This window comes from Chinchilla lanigera, unplaced genomic scaffold (genome assembly GCF_000276665.1).
Source record: "Chinchilla lanigera isolate Chin_1 unplaced genomic scaffold, ChiLan1.0 scaffold00035, whole genome shotgun sequence".
NCBI lineage: Eukaryota > Metazoa > Chordata > Mammalia > Rodentia > Chinchillidae > Chinchilla > Chinchilla lanigera.
In genome coordinates this window covers 8,209,722-8,232,965 of record NW_004955436.1, presented here as the reverse complement: position 1 = coordinate 8,232,965, position 23,244 = coordinate 8,209,722, and the positions used below count along the sequence as shown (strand labels likewise).

At 37.5% G+C, this 23,244-nt stretch overlaps 1 protein-coding gene across 1 annotated transcript in view; it reads right to left on the bottom strand.

Annotated features, from left to right (window-relative positions):
* Window positions 1–23,244, bottom strand: part of Rspo3 (R-spondin 3) — a gene marked incomplete at its 5' end in the record, with an annotated part of 84,062 nt that overhangs the window by 2,218 nt on the left and 58,600 nt on the right.

The following is a 23,244-nucleotide window of genomic DNA, read 5'->3' as shown; positions in this document are numbered from 1 at the left end:
AGCCTGTAAAGTTTTTGAGGTAGGAGGGCATTTCACCCCCAATATGGTATCAGTGAAGAACTGAATTTTATTCCATTGAACACAGAGAACCCTGAGAGCTCTAAGGAAAGAGGAATTTGATCAAAGAACAAGAGCCTGACACTAAATTGGAAGTACAGCTTTTATTTCTTTAACTAGATATTTTATGTAAACATTTTAATGTTTATAATCAACAGTGTAAAGCAATTTTTGAGGGCGTGATTTCAATAACATTCATTAACACCTATATCCCAATAAGAAGTTACTTATACTCAAATCAATATCTTAGTGAATGAAGCTGAAGAACTAACTATTCTTCAGTGTAGGGCAGATTCTCAGTATGTATTCCCATATACTAAGCCATGTAAAATCTGAAATTTGTCCATAATAAGAGATTTTGAGCAAAAGTATTTTGGAAAAATTATTTGCTTCACAGATCCAAAATATTTTCGTGTCTTGAAACAGGCTGCAAATGTTGAATTCAGTGGTTTGGCTCATTTTCTCCTTGAGCTCTGGTTACGGAATCCTAGGGAGCAGTATTATTAATATGGCACAGGGATACGAGCCCAATACAGTCTCCTTGGATGAATGATTTCATGCCACAACTGGCTTTGTCATGGGACTATTTTTACAAAACCTTCCAACTACTTTAAAGCTTGACTTGTTGGGTTCAAAATAACACATTACCAAATTTTGAACTCTAGACATACACTTAATAGAAATGAAAATTCAGACCAGACTGAAGCAAATATCAAGTTATTTGGGATATGTAGAGACAAGCAAAAAATTATTTTTGAGATGGACTACCCACCCACTGAAATGCCAGTTCAATTATCCTTTTCATTTTAAAGGATATTGCTAGTTTTAGTTTTTTGAGGAATCTCCAACTGATTTCCATAGTGGTTGTACTAGTTTCCATTCCCACCAACAATGTAGACAGGTTCCTTTCCCCCAACAGCCTTGCCAGCATTTGTTATTATTCGATTTTTTGATGGTGGACATTCTTTTTGGAATAAGATGGAATCTCAGGAGTGTTCTCATTTGCATTTCTCTGATGGCCAGCAATGTTGAACAGTTTGTCATGCATTCATGGGCCATTCGTGCTTCTTTCTTTCAGAAAAATATCTATCCATTTTACTTGCCCCTTTTTTGATTATCTGCTATAAAGGAAGATAAACTTGAGAAACCTAAATTATAAATAAAAAGCAAGGTGCTGGGGATACAGCTCAGTGGTGCAAGTACCTGCCTGGCAAGCACGAGGGTTTGAGTTCACAGGATGCATAAAAAGCACGCTACGAGACAAAAGGAAGCAGAGAAACAGATCTTTTTCAAATAGGAAAGGAATCAAGAGATGGAGGGAGGCCAAAGGGAGGAATAGGGAAGAAGATTAAAAAAGAATTGGGATGTGTTCCATCCAGTACCAACGCCCCAGAAGGAATACAGACAAGTACTAATTATAAACAAAAACTACAAAGCAAGAATACTACTGTGTTGCTAGGTTGCTAAAGATGGAGCCCATGGCCCTTTTTCCTCACTGGATTTAATTATTACACACTTGAAGAGCTGACTTGAATGTAGTAACTAAACAAAGAACACTGAAGAATAAATTTACCTATCTGAATATGTAGCATAACTTAACTTGTATAAAGCTGCACCAACTGAAAGAGGGCAATGCTGGTTTTCCTGGGCTGTATTTGGTTTTCAGAAAGAGATGGTCGCAAAGATTGGATTACATAATATTTCCATTAGAGCAACTTTTTTGGAGGTGTTCAAGTTCAACTCTAAAAAATTGTCAACGAGAGTAATTCCAAAGTTGCATAAAAATTACTGACCCCAAACAAAATGTTATTTTTATGGAAATCATCCAGAAGTTCAGTGTTTGACATTGTTCTCTTGATGACTGTCCAATATCTTACAGCTGTGAACCCAACCACCATGTCTCAGAAACACACGAAACATACTGTTTCTTGCTTGGCCACAGATTGATTTGTATGTTTGTCAGCCGCTTGTGACGACAGATTCAGCTTGTAGAGCACTTCTGCTTATTAACAAACTGATATGATTATTTCTTAAAATGTGCAGACACAATTGTAGAAGTATCTTGAAAGTCAGTATTACAGCTCTATTATCTAAGGAGTAACCGTTCAGTCCTGATGGTGAGAGAAAGCTGTGGCTCTGCTAAAGTAACAGGAAACCAGCATGTTGTACATCATTGCTGTCCGAGAGGGCTCTTGCACAACAGAAAAATGAGATTATTATTTGTTTAAAGGCCATGTGTTAGTGGTTGGAAATGCGAGTTGCCCTCCTGCATAAATAATATATTTTCCTCTTTTCCAAGAAATAAAATAGAAATAGAGAAGAGTGGCTGTGGCTCATTAAAAATCACGTGCAATTTGGGATAATTATATAAGGTTTTCCTTTAAAAGGAGACTCTCTCTCTTTTGGAGACTTGATTTTGGCTGCATGTGGTTCATAGTTATTCTGTGCTTTTTATTTCCCATTTTGCAAACTAAGCATTCCAAATACGATGGTCTGATGTGTATGTGAGTGCTCTGCCATTCACAGAAAGCACGTGCGCATGTGTGTGTGTGGCACATGGACACGCGCTCCGGAACTGGGTTGTGGAGCATTCTGACAATTATGAAAGAATGCTGGTCTCTCTTGATGTTCCAGATATGACAATGATGTTTACATAGAAGCCATCAAAAAGAAATTGCTATTAGCAATGAAGTACAACATGAAGCTGCTATGATTTGAATGTCTCCTCTAAAACTCATGTTAAAATTGAATTGCTCCTGTAATAATATTAAAAAGAGGAGCTTTAGAAGGTGATTCAAACAAGAGGACTTTGCCCTCACGAACTGATGAGTGCTATTATCATGGGACTGGCTTATTGCAAGAGTGTGTGTCTGTATGAAAGGTTAAGTTCGGTCCAAGTTCCTCTGTGGCTCAGGCAGCTTGCCTGCCTTTCCACCAGTTCTCCTGCAGGAAGTCTCTCCAGATGTTGGTGCCACGCTCACGAACTTCCCACCCGCCTGGGCCATGAGGCAGAGAAACTTCTCTTGTTTTCAGTTTCCCTAGTCTTGGGCATCTGTTATGTTTCCGTAGCAGGAAAAGGCCTATGCCAAACCTTACAGGGAAGCACTACTTGGTAATATTTAAGAATATTGTCTATAGAGGCAGAAAAATACTGTATTCAAATTTTATACCTACCATCAAACAGCTGTGTGACTCTTGACAAGTTTCTGATATGTTTCAGGATTAACCGCCCAGTATTTCAAATGTGAATACTCATTCCTACTTGCTAAATTTTAAAAAGATCACATGAGGTGTATGCAGAAATTAGTACTGCGCCTACATTAATCACAGGAAAAATTAAAGCTAATATTATTGATTCATTACATAAACATGAATTAACCCCCTACTCCTAGCCCAAAAGGGGCTAAAACTTAGGAAATACAAGTGGGAGAGGCCAAAACAATAATTAGAGTCACATGCTAATGCTCAAACAGAGGCACACACTAGATCCTACTGGAAGCGCAGCAGGAAAAACCCTGGCCTCTGCCAGCTGAGGTAGAAAGTCTTCAGATGAGATGGTGCTTGAGTGGAGCCTATAAGCAAGACAAGAAAGAGTTTTCCCAGCTGACGGGGAAAGACAGGCACACTGGGCAGTGAAAGCACGCCGTGCATGGAGGCAGGCGAGGACAGGGGAATCCAGGACGTGGAAAGTAGACTTTCTTGCTTTGATCAGAGTCTATATATAGGTTATTACTGAGACAGACTGGAAGGATACGCAGGACTCAATTGCCATGTTGGGAATTTGTCCCGAGGATCTGCTGTACTGAAAAAAGGAGAAGGGCTTGTCTCACAATCTGAGAGCAGGGCAGAGCTTAGAAAGCTCAATGGAATATTCTGATTTGTGACCTCATCTCCTCTCTCAAAATATTACTGTAATAGGAATCCACAGAGGGAGTACACTCTGGTGAACATGTAGACTTGAGCCTTCATTTTTGAAAGACTAGCTAAAATCTCTGTGCAGACAATGAAAACACATAGTATTTAAAGGTGTTCTTGCAAACTATCAAGTCAATGAACAGATAATTGGTGTATTGAGATTGTGATATGTTTTCCACCTCTTTCACATAAGTACTTTCTAGTGCCTCCTACAGAAGAGGTCCCAAACATACACGGCCTTTAAAATTATCAATTCCTGGGTGACATATCTAGAAATTATGATTCTATAGTTTTTATGAGGTGCCCAGAAGCTTGTACTTAATAAGTATTTATGTTGGTGTGTAGCCACATTTAAAATCTGTATCTGTAGAGCAAAGGAATACTCCATTTCCTTAAACATATACTATTAAAATTTATTTTAAATTGCATGGCTACTCCTTTGACATATGTTTCTTAGTGGGTATCAAGCATGGTTTTGACCTACTATTCCTACTAATGTTTAAGGAAAGTTTTCCAGTTAGGTATATTTGGGATAGGCACCGGATATAAATGAAACTTAGTTGCAGATTGTCTTTTAAAAATCTATTCGCATAAAAGACACAAATTGAAAAGAATACACATATAAAAAGAGAGGAGAGAATGACACTGAGTATTTTTCCTGTTATACATGTTAAATTCTAAGTGAAAATAAGTTTTTTGCATGGACTTTCCTTGTAATCACGTCTTAATTCACTTATCTCGAATTACTGACCTTGTGAACATTGTGGATTTTCTTGATGTTTAGAAATCTGTTTTTACAGGGGGTTCTTTTGGTCATTCCTACAGAGTGCCACTAAGCGGTGCCATTGAGCTACAAGTAGTTCCACTTCCCAAGACAAACTAGGTTATAATTTTTCCCAAAAAGCTAAAAATGTATATAACACATTCTAGACTGAGGACTAAATGTCATTGATTCTCTAACTCCATCCAATTAAATATCCCATGAAACTATACAATTTATTACTACTTTTTTTCACTTTGGTTTTTGTACAATGATATTCAGTTGGAAGCCCATGGCTTTGCACATTCTAAAAAGCACAAGAAGTATAAAAGAAGCACTAACCAGGTTAATGTTATATATGCAATTTGGAAATTACTTCTAAGGTCATTTCCTCGTATCTACAAAATATGCTCCAAGTCCTTCAGGAAATGCCTGAAAATGGATAGTTCTGAATCCCACTGTATATGCTGTGTTTGTTCCTATACACACAAACCCATGGTAAAGCATAATTTATCCATTAGGTACAGTGAGAGGGTTTCACCCATAACTAATGATCAAATAGGAAAATTATGACAATACATATACTATAATAGAAATCAGGTGGATGTGGCCTCTTTCTATGTGTCTCTATGCTTCTCTTTCTCCAAATACCTTACTGTACTGCATTAACTCTTCGGGTGATACTGTGAAACTATACAAGACCCACGTCATGGACATGTGGACATTATGACACCGTGTTAGGCCACTACATAAGCGCTACTTGAACACAAGCACCCGGATACCGCGCCAGTTAAAACAGTCACTGAAACAGCTGCTAATCAACCAACAAGCTGTAGCGTGCACGACTTGGGTACCATGGACAAAGGGATAATTCGTGTTCTGAATGGCGGAGCAGCAGGACCCTGCAAGGGCTCATCTTGCTACTCAGAAGGGCATGTGATCTATTTCTGGAATTTGTTATTCAGTATTTCCAAACTGCGGTTCACTGTGTGTCACAAAGCACAGAAAAGTCAAAGTCAGGAGTCTGCAGTCTAGTTTACCATGTAACTAATTTGAGAAACCTTATTTTGCCATTAAACTGCCACCATCACATTTTTTGAAACCTCAAGGAGAGTTCCAGATATTTATTTGTTATATTCAATACCAAAAAGAGGAGGGAAATGATAGGAATTTAGAATTTTAAAATCCCACTGGGGTTGGGTTGCCATCCTTTTAGAAATCATCTCATCTCATAGCAAACGCCACAAGCATCAGTGAGTACGTTCTTCAGAATCTATGTTTTCATGGTTTGCTTCAAGAAACAGACTGTTGTACATATTGTTTTTCTGCCTGTGGTTGAAATAAGTTCATCATCCACTGAAGACCTAGAACCTGAAATTTGGTATTTTGGCTCCTGACAAGTTGCTATTTCCGTTTCCCCCAGGCTAAGCCCATTCTGTACCAGCGTCCCTGCTACCCTGAACCCCAGCTTGGAGTCCTTGCGTGCATGGAGACAGGGTGTTGGGCGGAGATGACAATGAGATTCTAAAGCTCTCAGACTTTGCATACTAGGGCGGCTTCCTGCTGTAAATCATCCATATTAAAAGAACAATTAAAGATCAACCCGGACAAAATAGTCAAAACTAAAATGATGTGCAATACTTACAATACACTCACTTTAAAAGTAAAGGATACCCTGCATTATATTTCATAATATTTGTAAAAACAAAGCAGGATATGATAATTCCTATTGGAGAAATACATTAATTCACTATTCTTTTCTATGGTTTTATTTCTCTGCCTTTAAGTGAAGAGTTTATTTGAAGTAAGTAATTTCCTTGTGTCTTTTTTCAGCACAAAAGCTCTCAACTTTGAAATTCTATCCACTGTGTTAGGCTAGATCACAGAACTCTTGAAAACTGAATCAGACACATTAATTTACATGTTGAGAATTTCCTGATCTAAACATGTTTGTACAACATATTGTAGAGTAGACTCTGGGACTTTTTTTTGAGACATAGTTTCACTCGGCATATGTAGTTCAAGCTGGCCTCAGTCTCACAGTGATCCTCCTCCCTCACGCTCCCAAGTGCTGGCATTACAGCATGTTCCACCATGCCTGGCTGAGGATTCTGAGTTCAAATCAACTGTAATCATTAAGTGTGTAAATTTTTTCTGAGTTTCACTTGATGGCAAAGGGTTATACTTAAATCCAGTTAAATTTTGTTGGAGTACTTTTTCATGAAATTCATGACCAGTTTATGAAATGGGTATGATCACTCCCTTTAAAAGGACCCTGCACAAAATATTGTGATTGTTTTATATATTTTTATAATGGAATAATATGGAATTTTATTGCTTATTTTCATAAACTTAGAGAGTTATGGCACAATGTCTATAGTCCAAGGAACTTGGGAGGCTGAGGCAGGAAGGTAGCAAGTTTGAGGCCAAGGAGACCATCTCAAAATTTTACAAAGAGCTGGGTAGAGAACTCAGTGGTAATGTTCTTGCTTGCCATGTCCAAATTCTTGGATTTGATGCCAGTACCACACACACACACACACACACACACACACACACACAGAGTTCAGATTGGGCTGACTCTTGTCAAAGCATTTAATGGTTATCTCCAAAATAAATTCATGAGTTTACCTTTTTTTGTAACACAACATAGTCTCTCTTCTTATCACCTACCCCATCGGTGCTTCCTGCTGGTTTAGACCACAGCTTGTATACCAAGCTAGATAGACGTTACGTGGGAAACCAGGGAAGGCTATGTCAGACACATTTGCAACTCAATGTTCCTAAGGGGCTGCTTCAAGGGCCCCTTTGTGAATGGAGTCCAGTAGCTTATGCACATCCTACCATCCACTTAAATTGTCTCTGTATTGCTCACAACACCCAGGACAGTGGGAATGAGAAGTATTTGTTAGACTGTATTATTTATGGGATAATGACAGAAGAAGAGTCTGTACCTCTCAGCACACATGCAATTTGTTTTCAGATATTTTTGATTCAAAGTTGGTTGAATTTTTGGATGCAGAATCATGAATAAATAGAGATGACTATTCTTTCATCCTACAATTTAGAAATTTGTCAATAATTTAAATATACCAAAAGACAGTACCTTTGAACATTTCTACCATACACATATTGCCAAGATTAAACTTTGTAGGTAGAATCCCATAAAATTATTTCTTACAAGAATACAAAACATTCTTTCCGATTATCTAGCCAGTGATTCCTTAAAGGGCATAAGATTAATTTTGTTATGAAGGTATATATAATTTTGTCATGAAGGTATAGGTCTGTCAAGATTCACATTTATTCTTTAGAATATTCCTATTGATGAATTATTAATTTTAATTTTACGAGTTTTATTATATTAAACAATGAGTGCTTAACATGAGGAAATCAGAAAAATGAGTATTGAATTTTTAATATTTATTGAGTGTTTATAAAAAAGCATCAGAATTTTCAACACTGACGGTTTCTTGGAATACTATATAAAAAAGAGCGACACAAATTCTTACATAAACTACAGTGAAAATACCAATAGCATGTAAAAGAAAAAAAAATCATTCCTTCAATTATTACACCTAAGGCGGTCTGCGTACATGACAACAGCACATTCCATACACACGTATCACTTACACGGACAGCACATGTGTTTCGCTTTCCTGGCTTTTTTTAAAGGACATACTTGACATCTTACTGGCCTTGCTGTTTTGTCCAGAGGTTCTTATCTTACACAATGTGTGGTTCACAGGAACATCATATCAGTAAAGTATTAAATTCTTAATGTGTGTTGTTAGTTTAGATTAGATATCAACATTTTCATATTAGCCGTTTACTTGCTTGCAAAACCTAAAAGATAACATTAAAAATGAAAATCTACATGAACTACAATAAAAATACCAATGGAACTCTACCACAAAAATAAGCTATACTTCAACTGCCATACCCAAGGCAGTCTTCACTCATGACAACTGCATATTCTTTGCACAGGTCTCACACTAACAACACATGTACTTAGCTTTCCTTTCCTTTGTGACAGCAAATTCTTGTCACCTCACTTGTCTTGTCAGAAGGTTTCTATCATACTATACAACATGCCCTTAGCAGGGAAATAAGATATCAATAAAATAAAATATCAAATATGTAATGAGTGCTGGCACAGCAGCACATGCTGTCATCCTAGCACTCAGGAGGCTGAGGCAGGAGGATCTTTGCAAGTTTGAGACCAGGCTGGGTTAGAAAGTGAGCTCAAGGCCAGCCTGAACTGTATAGCAAGACCCTGTCTCAAAGACAAAAACAAAAGGTATTGAGTACTTAGAATAAAAGTCAACATTTTCACATCAGCTGTTTACTCGCTTACAAAACCTAAAAGATAACATAAAGAAATAAAGACCTAGATGAATACAGAGTAAACACAAATAAAAACCTACCACAGAAATAATCTTTACTTCAACTGTCACACCCAAGGCAGTCTTCACACATGACATCAGCGTGTTCCATATATAAGTATCACTTACACTGATAGTACACAGGTTTGTTTTCCTGTAGTTTAGGGCACAGATGACATCTTTATGGTTTTCCTGTTGTCATAGTAGGTCTTTGTGATGCTGTACCTCTGCCTGTTCCCCTGTCAGCTCAACAGTGTGCTCCACAGTTTTTTTAAATAGTTCCCTGTGCAGAAGCATTTTGTTTTTCCCCTGCTGTAAATAATCTCTTATGCGTTTCAGTCCCAATCTTCTAAGATGATTTCTCCAAGATATTTTGCACTTGTTATTTTCTTTGCAAACTATCAAACTATGCCATGCATGTTTAGGATCAAGTAGAAATAAACATTGGCCAACACTTAGTATTTCAAACGACATCATAGTTAATGTATAACACATCAACAACATCTCCTCTACCTTTGGCTTTGCTGTTCAAAGTTACAATCTCAGGCTTCAGTTCTGTCAAGGTTTCCCTATCAGTATTTCCATTATGATGTTAACGATGACATCAGCACTACCAGTTTCTTTGCCATATAGAAGGCCAATGTTGTATCTTTCCAAAATCCAAAGATTGTACTATACAATTCTATGTTTTGAAATTGCAACATTTCATTTGGAATTACTGTTTTGTTCCTGCATACAGTTTGAGGGCTGGTCAACTTGTGATCTGTTAGCAAATGTAACATCAACCGGAAACTGATGAACCAACTGTCAAATGTCACATTCCAATTACTTTGGGATATGGGAGCAACAAGTCTGTTCACACATTGTTCGGTTTATTACTGTAGGAATAAGGACCTGATCACCGAGTTCCAGGAAAATTTTTAAATTGAAAACACATTGAGTCTTCACATGATGAAGGGCATAAATTTTTATGCCATATTTCGACCCAGTGCTTTTCAATATGTCTTTTACATTCCTGCAGTCAATATGCAGATTCCCTGCTAAGTATAGCAGACCTATGAATGCTTTCAGTTCAGCTAATGGGATGTCATATGACTAGTCGAATCTATGTTCATATTGCTGTGTTCTTAGTCATCTGAGTCAAGGGGGTCTGCATTCCATGTGTCTGTATCAGTCTATTCTTGCTCCATTTCACTGTCACAAGAACTTTGGTTCACATGGCCACCGTCAAAGTCATCATCATTACCATCTTCATCATCATCATCATCATCATCATCGTCCACCCATACTACTCTTCTGTTATGAAAGCATGTGTTTTACCATAATGGATCATCTTCATCATCCATGCCTGAGCAATCTGATGATTCACTTGCCATCCTTCCAAATGTCCATATTTGGTTTTTCTTGTGCCATTGTACTGAACTGGGCTACTTCTACCAGAAAAAAATCAAAAGAAAACTTTTTCTTTACAAATGCTGGAGTGGAGTGTGTCTATTGGACCCTATGTATTACTTGTGTAAACAAACTCAAAACAAAATTACATGGAGCAAAAAGTAGATAAGTATCTTGTTTTTCCACTTTTGCACATGTGAATGCACCTTTCCATTCACTGTGGACAAACTTTGCAAGTTTGAGAGCAGCCTTGGGTACAAAGTGAGCTCAAGGCCAGCCTGACCTGCATAGCGAGACCCTGTCTCAAAGACAAAAACTAAAGGTATTGAGTGCTTAGAATAAACATCAACATTTTCATATCAACTGTTTACTTGCTTGCGAAACCTAAAAGATAACATAAAGAAATAAAGACCTAGGTGAATACCGAGTAAACACAAATAAAAATCTACCACAGAAATAATCTTTACATAACACAGATTGCTTCCTGTGGTACTGAGAGGCACAGCTGGCTGCAATTATGCCAGAGGGTAAATTTACAGTAGAAAAGTAAGGGATAGGCCCACTGAATCCGGTCTTATGCACTTGTTAAGACTAGGAAAAATATTTCTTTAGCATTTAAATATAATTCATTATTTTTTAAAACTTTTCATTCTTTATGATAAAGTAGCTTGCCTAATTTGAGCCACTTTGAAATATAAATGAACAGTTTGACAATTTAAATTTAAAATTTCTATTTAATAGATCTAGGTCATCAATCAGCAGGTAAGTTGAAAGTATAGCCTATAGGACAAGATTGCTTTGAAAATATGAATCATGAAAAGAAGTTTTCCTCCTGAATTATCATTTTCTTCCTAATCTTTCCAAGTTGACTATGACGCTGCATACATCTCAGAAACACAGATTCTAGTGATACCCCCCACCCACATATAAACACTTAAATTTGTGGGCTTCTCTAATTCATTGGAAGAGTAGAAACCACAGTTGAACCCACATTTTATTCTGTTAACTTTTGAAATCTTCTTGTTATGTTTGTACATCCTTCTCATACAGACAACAGGAGTAGTTTTCACGCAGCACCTGAATAAAAATGGTATTTGTATTTTCCCCATTTTAGCTTTGTTAGGTATATAGGCTCACATTACACTGTTTTGTGCTTGGAATAAATATTCTCGATTCGCTTTATGGTAAATATCTGCCAATGCTTCTTCGGGTTTCTTTTTTTCTTTTTTTAAAGAAAATCACTAGCCAAGAATATTGTCTTCATCTTTGATGAAATATAGCTTTCCAATTAGCAGGAAAGTCCTTCATTTCAAAAGGCTGAACAAAATGCTACTTGAAAATTCATCCCAGCTGGGTAAATTGAAGCACTGAAAGGATTCCAAAGAAGAATATTCTTCTGGCACTTATCATTCGATTTTCATTTGGATAAATTTCCATTTGCTCCAAGAATTTGTCTCAGAATTCTGTTCTTCTGAGACAGAATAAGAAGTGCTGATGGCCCTGCTTGATGGTGCTACATTACTGGGTGGGACTGATGGGCCGAGGCCTCCTAACGTGCTGATATTCGTAGTGATGGATTACATGAGAAATCTCAGCATTATTTTATCCACTTTCATCATTTCGTGTGCTAGCTGACTCTGCTGTCTCATTCTCATTCTACCGCGGCCTACTGGCTTTCTTTTTCTTTGAAGCTTGTTAGTGTTGTATGGGGGAAATAATGTAACTCTGGAGTTGCCTCACAGGAAGGAAAAACAACGCCCGAGTTTCTCACCCGGTGTGCTGCTCTATGACACGTTAGCAAAGCCATCATGCAGTTTTTAAACTTGTCATTTAGTGATTTCAGCTATTTATTGCCTACACAAGGCTGATTTTTAAAAATATGTCTTCAAACACATTCTTAAATGTTTTCTCTTCGCTTCCACGTTTTGCTGTTTTCTGTTTTCTTCGGGGCAAGCCATTTCAAATCCTCCATACGAGGAGACCAAGGGCTGCGAAGGGCAGATCAGATGCGCGGTTCGCGCCACGCCGCAGTTTGTATCAACAGCACCGGAAACGCAACCAGAAAATGTGCTCAGCCACCACTATATTAAGCTTCTAAGAAATTACTTTTATTCATAATGTAAACCAGACCATAAGGGGGATATTTTACCTATATAAGTTTATGCAGATGATTTTAACTATTATTTCTTCCATTCTGTGTGTTGGGCAAATATCTGTTTATAACTGAATTATATGTTCCACATGCATTTCCACCACCAGAAAAATAACTCCATGTAATTATTTCATCAATAGTAGCTGCATATCTAACTATTAAGTTAACTACATGTGAATACAAGCAGTTTTAAAAAATTAGTTTTACACTTGGATGTTCATTAAGATGGAAATATCCTCCTGTAATTTAGCAAGTTTGTAAGATTTTCCTGAATCTCGCCCTCGGCTTTCCATTGTCCTGATGTGTAGTAGGGTGAGGGAAGATTCGATGAGCAGACACGCGCAACAAACGTGTGTACCCTTGTGTATGTGTATGTGTGCACATATTTATTTATTGATCCTTCCCACCACATATGGATGGAAAAGTTATTTTGGTGGATTTATAAGATGAATCTTATAAATGATGAATCTTATAAATGAATCTTATAAGATAAATTCCAACACAGGTTGTGTTCCAGTTTAATTTTTAATAATTCTACAGGGAGATAGGTGCTCATCTAATCATGTTTCAGAAATTTGAAACTTTCTCAAGAGATTTCTTTATATGATGTGACATAACTTTTCTTATCACCTATACATTGTGTATATTAAGTTAACATACACCTTCTCTACTTTATTTCTTCACAAAAGCTTTCCAAATATTGTCAGGAAAATGGAATATGACCTTCTGTATGAATCTTCTTGAAGAAAGAGAAATCAGAACTTCTTTCACTGTCTGGAAACTCTAAATATGGACTTTCCCTCCCCACACGGACATTATTAGTAGCAGCCCCATTTTTCTACACTTTCTTTGCTATTCTAGTGTGGTTTTTTTCCTATTTTTTTGTTGGGTTTCTATGTTCAGCACAATATCCAACTGCTGAATTTTAAATTATACTGCTGTATTATTTGTCAAGGTAGTATTTGAATGTTGTTTCTATTTTCATATGAGGAAGAATAATGCAGTCACAACTGTAAATATCATGAATTTATGTGTTATAGGAATCCAGTCTTAATTTGGATTCACTTATTAAAATATGGAGAAAGGAAATGCAGTCCTCACGATACGTATTCAGGAGTAGGGAGGGGTGGTAGTACTGGGAGCTTCGAGCGGCAGGTTCCTGACCACTTACGCAATTTTGTGGCACAAGGAGATGCATATGAGGCCACATTCCTGATTCCTTGGAACATACTGCTACCGTTGCTCCAAAACCTGGTAGCTCCCTCTTTTACTTGTCAAGAGCTTGCGTACTGTAGCTATTCAATAAATATTTGTCGACTACATTAAAGAAAAGAGATGAAAATGCTCCTTTTCTTGATTTCACAGCCATCACCCAATTTAGGAGAGGAAGAGCCAGAGAAGGGCAGGGATAGAAAGAGAGGCGTACAGTGCATCTCTCTTGTACGCAAGTATTCTGTGATTACCCAGTGTCCCAAGAACCTGTCTGTGTGAGCCTCATTGGTTACAACGGAGACCTCAGCCCATTAACCACATCCATTCTGTTATTGGCCTCAAGTGGCTACATCCCATGCCAGAAGCATCACAGCCAAAGGCAAATTGGTTTGACTTGTCATGTCCTAGTGTGATATCCCTGGGGCCAGGCCAGCGATGAGTAGTTTTAGAACATCCCTATGGGTTTGTCCAGAGGAGGCCCTAGATTGTCCAGGATAAAACAGAGGTGACAGGAGAAAGCATTTGAATACTGGAGAAGTTTTAGGGCTTTGAAGCCTTTAAAGTTTTCCTCGTTGTGGAGGTATGAGGCCAAAGCTTAGAAACAGTGGGATAACAACATTTTCTGAGATTACTTGGAGAAAAAGAGATGGTCAGAGAGAAAGAGCGACGGGAGAGATGGAAAAAGAGAAACGGACTTTTACATATTTATGAAACGTTAAAAACCTAAAAGCAGCTATTCTTTCTTAAATTATCTACCATAGCAGGCAAATGATGCTCTGTTTGGTGGGGTTGGGAATTCAGTCCTTGGAAGTCATGATCTATGATGCTGGCTCCCCCTGTCCCAGCCTCGGGCTGTGGTCTCCTCCTCTGAATTCCACTGCCTAGGCTCAGGAGCCTGACTTCCTCTTGAGCTTTGAATGACTGTGGCTTTTGTTATAATCCAGTGAATTTTGCTTTTCAGTAGAATGTCACCGAAATGCCATGGGATACTATAATGAAATGTCGGTTTACCAGGGTATGGGAAAGGCATCTGTCATGCAATTAACAGTGATAGAAAAAAACCCTGGGGAGACTGAAGTAAGCGAGCTGAAAGTTAAAGATGCTGGAATTCCAGAAGGAACACACCGTCTTCCTCAACTGCCAGCAAAACGAGCTAGTGCTGCCACTTCATTGCAGTATTTAAGAATCAAACCAAATGATCTTGGCGCTAAGGAGGCTAACTAAAACAGAAAAACAGTTTTAAAGTAATGAATGTTTTTGGTAACCCTGGATTTGGGGTTTTATTTGGGGGGAAAAGTGAACAACCTCCCTAATGTTCCTTATCACTGTGTAAAGGTAAAAAAGGAAATATATGATCAGCGGTTGTATTCAAGTTCTTCCCTTGTTTTCAGAGCATTCTTAGGAGAAAACACAGTGGTGAGGAGGTGATTAAATATAACTAGGGAGTGAAAAATTAAAAGAGGAGAAATAAGATTTGCACATTTGTTCTTCTGAGGTTTTCTACACTTTACCAAGCATATTCTTGAGCTATATAAATTCTGCTGAAACTTTTTAAGCTGTCAAAGACTTGAATAATTAAGCACTAAATGTTTGCTGAGCAGAACACATAGAATCCACAAGCATGGTCGTACGTCTACCCAGACCAACAGAAAACACTGTCAAGTGATCTCAGAACATCAGCCAGTATGATCTCATAACTGACTGGGGCTACTGCTTACAACAGCAGGTAATCAGTTGTATTCTTTTTATTTATGTATGGATTACTATATTCATATAGTTTACTGTGCTACTTTTAGGAATTAAAAATCGCCCTTGCCTACATGCATCTTTCAAGGTGAATTTCAAAGGCTGCTTCTTGTGGATGATGAGAACAGTAGAGTTGTTATGGCCTTGGACTTTGAAGCCAAAGGTCTAAATCTAGTATCCTATCCTGCCAAGTCACTGCTTGCTTTGGGGGGATGTTAGTTATACACTAGACTTCACCTTTATATACGTGTGCTTAACAAGGCAAGGCATTCAATTTAAAAAAAACGTGAAATAGGTATTAAGAAATATAGATGGCAAACTTGGCTATCTTGCTAGTCAAAAGTGTGGCCTTAGGTAAAATATATCCTCTGTTTCAATGGTCTCATTTATAAAATAGAGGTGCTTAATTGTCATTATTGTCACTATTTGGAGAAAATCTAAGTAACAAGTAATCTGCAAATGCTGGAAAGTGGAAAGGATTATGATATTAATATATCTAAAATAATAATAACTACTATTAGTACTATAATGGTCTGGATGAAACTACAAAATAGCTAGCAAATAGCTATGCCACCTTTCAAAATAGATCAGATTTAATCTGGCTGGGGTAAAATCTCAGGAGCACTTAATTACTTTAAGACTTTTGGTGAAAGTTCTTAATCTGCAAATTCACCTGCTTTAATAAAATTAAAAAACATTTTGAGTTCTTGGAGAGCTCTTAAAGGTGTCAGTCCTTCCTTATTCTCATTTAATTCATGGTCCTTATCTTTTGAATGTATTTTTGCAAAAACCAATTCAGTGTGTGTGTGTGTGTGTGTGTGTGTGTGTGTGTGTGTGTGTGCATACTTCTAAGTATTTTGAACCTTGCTGTCAGCTTATACCCTACTGGTGCAGCAGGCTGGTTCCTTATTCCCACTGGTCTCTTGTTTTTAAATCTCCCGAATGTTGTGTTTCCAAAGATCTTACCAAGATCTAAAATTTTCTCCACAATCTAACTGTAGCTTATTTTACAGAGGATTACCACTTTCTGTAAATTTCCTTTGCTTTAGCACACTAAATACTGCTCATATTATTTTTCGGTCACATTTTTTTTCTTTTTTGTCTTTTGCCATGGGAAATGAAGTTTCTTAATAAAAAAAATTCCTTACTTTTTCTGTAGCTGGAAAAGATTCTACCTGACTTTCAGTAGCCTGTAACTGTTTACCCCCTGCTCCACCAGAAGACTTCATCTATTTTGCTATTATTTGTGTATAACCAACTCTCCCATGAAATTATGAACTCCCAAATGAGTCTCATACACATCTGTGCACCTTGATATTTTCATCATTGGTACCAAGTTCCTGGAATATAGCCTTTACTGCATGCCAGGCATGTAGCATTTACGTATAATACATAACAATCAAATGAAGAATGGATACACAGAATGTTCAGCTGGAAGGAAAAAGGAGAGCTGATCCCACAGGCTTAAATCAACAATTTCATAATGATTTTGTTTAAAGTGACAAATTCTTATAGTAATATAAGTCATTTTATCAACCTTACTTTTCTTTTATGATGCTATTGCTTTCTCGGCTTCTTTACGCTGATTTATCCACATTTTTCTACACTGTTTTTGTGTCTCCTTTTTGAATCAAGATAGAGTGATAGAAGATAGAGTGGAAGAATAAAGAGAGAAGAGAAGGAGCGGGGCAAATTTAGCTGAATCTGTCAGTTTCTAATGGAGGAAATCACCACCACCTCTATCCACTTCACAGAACTGAGCAATGACAGTTAACATTTGTCTTTGGCTTGGTGTCTCTTCACTCATAGTTCATCAAGCCAGTATTAGGCCAATGGAAGGCCGTTCAGACTTCCAGAGAAGCATGGACTGTTTCCCACATGACAAAAGAGATTTAGAGTTGGAGACAGAAGTAAAGTTGCTAATTAGCTGGCCTTGAGATGGGAAGATTATGTGGGATATTGCAGGTCGATCCATTTAATTACATGAGTCTTTAAAAGAAGAACAAGAGGAACAGAAGAGAGGGTCAGAGGTTTGCCATGGGAAAGGACTCAGCCTGCCATCTCTGCATTTGACAATGTAGGAAGGGGCCACAGGCCAAGGAATGTGTGTAGCCAAGAAAGTCTGGGAAGGGCAAGTAAACAGATTTTTCCCTAGAGTCATTAAAAGAGAATACAGGCTTGTTGACATCTTCATTCTATCCTAGTAAAACCTGTGTGAAACTTCTGACTGACAAAAATGTGGGATAATACAACTGTTTTGTTTAAAATACTAAATTTTTGATAATTTATCCCTACAATGGAAAATTATTATAACCCTAACATTACTATGATTTTCCCATATTTCAATTCCTATATTCCCAAAGCAGTTTTAAGGATCATTATCACACTATTTAAATTCTTGGGGGTAAACTGAATAACATCATCTTGGTTTTGAATAAAAATTTGTCTACACAGACTATTGGAGTAGAAGAGTCTTAATTTATTTTCTGAAAACTTTTTCAGAGGAAATTTGGAGAAACTGAATTCATTAAAGTTACAAGATGATAAGTGAAAAGCAACAGAGAGTATCAGAAAGAAACCATATTCTACTTTTTTATTAAAAGTTTATATCTCTACTTTCAATTCAATTCTTATTAAAAACACAGTTTGCTTTTCATAAAAATAATCTATTTAATGTCAGTGACATTGTGAACAAGTTAGTTCAGCACACTTGGATACTCTCTTGTTTTTCTATATATGGTGGATATTTTTTCTTGTCATTTTATGAACAAGAATTCTTATTAACCAGAAGTTCATCTGGCCTATATCATCTGCAAGATCAGCACTCAGCCAGTGAAAGAATGTGGAAACAGGGCGAATCTTTAGTAAGGAAAAGATGCCTCCCTCCACTGCCACGCCAGTGAGGCCACAGAGCTTGGGGGATTTATCCCAATGTTTTTACCGCTCTCGGAGCTCCCTGCTTCAGTTCCTCTATCAGACTCGCCAGAGTTTAGACGTTTTGCCCTTTTCAGATCCTTTGTTCAGCTGGTGAAGTCTTCTGAGTTAAAAGAAATCAACACGGGATGCTGCACTATGTCAGAACTGCGTGTTTAGTCTGCCTTCTGAGAAATAATCAGGAAAAGTTACACGTGAAAAGACACAGATGCTCCCTTCTCAGCAATATTTTCATTCTTTAGAATTATAAGTGAAAAACCTAGAAGAGATTTAGTATATATACTTCAATATGCACATATTCTATTGATTTCATTCATAAGAGTTTACTACAAGGCAATAAATTCGTATGCTGACTCTTAGTTCAGCACATTTTTTTGGAAATTCATTGTATATGTTTATTCTGACTTATCACCAAGCATATTATAAGATGGACAATATTTTTTATCAGACATGCGATTCTTTTTTTTTTTTTTCAGACAGGGTCTAGCTACGTAGTTCAGGCTGGTCTTGGACACATTATGCAGTCCAAACCAGCCTTGACCTCCTAGAGGCCCTCCTTGCCTCAGCCTCCCAAGTGCTAGGATTAGGGGCATGCATCATCACACCATCCCTATATACTTTAGAAAAATATTTAAAGAGATACCCAAAGCTGCTTTGTTTCAAATATAATTGTTTTACTTATCTTTTATTTTCATGATTAGGAAAAAGGGCTCATGGTAAAGCTTCTTTGAGACAGACTTGCTGTTAAGATTGTAGTAACTAAGAAGCACGTATGTAGTGCTTACAGAGCCTCGAAGCGTTGTATATGATATTGTTAGTCATTGTCCAACCCAAATAATGCAAAATGTTTCCCTGTGAAATGTAATATATAATCTATTGTTTAAAAATACACACAATAAATAAAATACACACAATAACATACAATTCGCTAACATTCCAAGAGTTTCACTATTCTTCACACTTTCACAGGATCCTTAGCCCTAGGAACCAGCTGTGCACACCTCTGATTATCCAGCGACTAGGGCCTTTACACACTCGTTTCTGAAACAGGAATGAATCCAAGCAGGACTGTGTCCCACAGATTCCCACTAGGTTAATAGTAATCTGATAGAATTATTTCACCATTCTAATGGGATACTGTTCACTATTCCGTTCTCTTTTTGGGAAAAACAAAACTCCAATAACAACAACAAAATTTGAAGTCCACTACTTGGCTCTCTCTGGATCCCTTCTCTGGACAGCATTTACACTTGACTTTTGAGGAAAGACAAACAGATGTGTTAAAAAAAAAAGTTTGGCTCCTTGCGAGTCCTTTTCTCTTTTGTCTTTCGACCCTTTTACTCAAGTTGTACAGAGAAAGTCAACACAAGCCTTTCCAACTGCCATTTTTAAAAGCGCGTCCTGGTTTCATCACTTTAGGCTTTCGGCTTGCTCCTCCTGCTCTGAGAGTTTGTGACATCCTCTGGCCACACCTTACCCCTAATTCTACAGAGAGTCAAGGTCTTGTAACCGTCACTTATTACCACTGTGGGACATCTGGCGCCAACCTCAAATCTGTTTCAGTCCCACTTGCTTCCACATCCTCTTCCTGACAGCGTGCTCCCCTCTGCTCTTTCAGGCTCGACTACTCAGCCCCTGCCTTCATGTACAGCAAGCCGGGTCAAAGAGGAGCAACCTCTCTGTGGGCAGCCAAAAGATGAATGTGCCTCTTCTTCTGGGTTGCTGAGGTCCAGCTCTGCTGGGGCTAAGCACGGGGTACGGTTGGGAGCTTCAAAAACTAGGAATTCACATTTACAGCACTTACGCAGATTTTCTTTGCATTGGGCTTCATCCCAAGAATTGGGTAACATGTTATGGTTTTTGATGATTTGTTGGTTATTTGTTGTTCTTTTAAATTCCCAAGGAATGAGTAAAATGCCCAGTGGGAACACTGACGTGAGCAGTAGACTTAGCAGTCACTTTCGTGGGCTATCAGCTGTGGCACATCACACTAAGGACCCAAAGGTCAGCCGTTCCTGGCCAGAATTTTCCTTAGTGAGAGGAGGCCCTGCCACAAAGAAGGAACGGGTTCCGGAGAATTCTTAGCTTAAAAAGGTCTCAGACTCTTAGCACGGTTGGGGAGATGCATAGGTAGTGTCTCCTAGAAATAAAGATTTGTTGCCACAGGAAAGAATTAAGATTATCAAGAATATAATAATTCAGCTATAAGAATTGATGACAAGGGCCGGGGATATAGCTCGGTGCCACAGCGCCTGCCTGGAAGCATAAGGTCCTGAGTTCGACTGCCAGTACCAAAAAAAAAAAAAGAAAAAAAAGAATTGATAACCAAGCATTTCCTTAAGTAGTTTGTAATACCTATCACTTGAATGGAAGGAAGATTAACTCTTTTACTTGAGGAAAAAAAAAATATATGTCTTCTTTAAAGTGTATCTTCAAATTTTTCATTGTCTAAAACCTGAATTATCACCAATTCACGTTAAATTACTTTCTGGTGACACCTAAACTGAAATGTCTTTTCTTTTTCTTCCTAGACACACACACACACACACACACACACACACACACACACACACAAACCAGCCCAAAACACTGTATTCTTTTAAAATCTTATTCTTTTTTTAAAATCTGTTTGACCATATCAAAAGTAATCATGCAAAATAGGTAACTTAAAGAGATGAGATTTTAGGATTTAGGGCCATCAATAGTAAGGGTAGTAGAGGGCCATTTAAAAAAAAAAAAAAGGAAATAACAAGTTCCTGGATGTTGGAGCTCTGACCGGGTTTGTTGCAGGCTTTTACTCTGGCTTCATTTTCTGCTTAGTCATCACCTCCACTCCCACTCTGAGATTCATTGCGTGGCCCCTGGAGATGAAGGCTCTTCCACTCAATCTCAGCCAACGCAATCTGGACAAGCTCAGGTTTGGGGAAGCTCCTCTTGGGTGGTTTTCATTTGTTTTAAGAACATTAAATTCATTAAATTATCCCATAAATCTGTATTTATTATAATGGTGAGTAATCTACTGTAATTAAATATGAAATGCCGAAGACAACGTTAAGGTAAAAAGAAGGTCACAGACCTTATTTTATGGTGCTCACGAATGCAAAAATACCCCGGAATTTGTTTTTATCTTTGGATCTGTTTAACATTACAGCGCATCCAACAGCATATTATTTTCATATGAGCACTTGGTGAGTGTTTTAAAATAATCCTGACTGTTTTCGATGCTACATATATAGTCCTTATGGGAAAAGAGGATTTGAGGTGAATCTTAGAGAAAATTTGGCTAACAATGCCTGTCCTTACTCAATCTAATGTGTCTCCACATATACTTGTTAGAAATTTGGTGAGACAGTCTCCAACAAAATAGTGTTTAGGAATATACAGGTTTGATTCTTGATCTATTGTTACTAGCTTTCAGACTGAGATCAGTCTGAGATTTAGATATCGGGGTGGTAATAACAAAATCAGCTAAAGTTTATGGAGTTTATGATTTTCAAAGGAAAGTGACGATTGTGCTAAAGTTAATCTTTGCTGCTTTCTCAAAGAGAAACAAGGGTTTCTTGAGTAAATTAATGCTGAAATAATGCAAAATAATTTGTTGTTAAAGATACTTAAGTCATCAAAAATGTGAAGTTTTCTAGCACTTTCTACTCATTTATGAGCTAAATCAGTATCACCAGAGTGTAGGATTCAGTAATTTAATTATTAATTAATTAGTTATTAATTCAGTAATTCAATAACCTACCCAACTTCCACTTGGCAATGAGAGACAAACCATATGCAGTTGAAGAATGTAGCACAAGTATTAATCTCTGAAATATATTCTGTAGTTCTGCTAGCAGAGCTCTTCCTTCTTTGGATTTGTTGGGTTTTAAGATTCAGGAAGACACATACTATCTTCCAACAAACAAACACAAAATAATGAGATTTGGGACTTTATCTCCAAAACGGGAGCTTTATTTTCTAAGTTAAACAAATGGACAAAATAAAACAAACTAGCAAACCAAAGATAAGGTAGACCAAAGGAGAGACACAGAAGGAAACTCATAGAAAGCAAAATAAATCTCTTCTTTGGGAAAGATGTGTAAGTTAACTGACCAATGAGTCACAGAAAGCAAGAGTAAGGAAGGCAGTGAGCGCTTTGTGCCTTGGTGTCTGGTTCTATGATTCATGCATGTTACTTTCAATTACCTTAATGCTTAAGTATTGGTGTTGTGGACACATATTTAATCTGAGGGACACAGAATGAGACTAATTCTACTCTCATGACTCTGGAGTGTATGCTGGCACTGAGGGCAGAATGAATGCTAGTCCTTACCTTCTTATACGACAGTAGCAGTGAAATAATCAAGGCTAGCATAGAAGCAGTTTCTGCAAAGAATTTATGGCCTGGATTTCTGAACATCACCCTCCCCCTGTCTCTTCACACCTCCTGGCCATCTTTGATGAAAGAATGCTACCATTTCAAAACCGTACTAAATGCAGTGTTTACAAAGATACATAAGCAATGCCAAAATTGCAACCACAAAATTGGTTCTAATTTCCATTAGGCCAACCTAAAATTTGCAAGTCTCTAATTATGTTTCAAGTGGTTTAGAGGGCTTAATGACCACTAGTGGATTCTAACCACATCTTAATTCTGAAAAATCTGTATATAATTTAAAGAAAACACACCACATCCATGTGTTCCT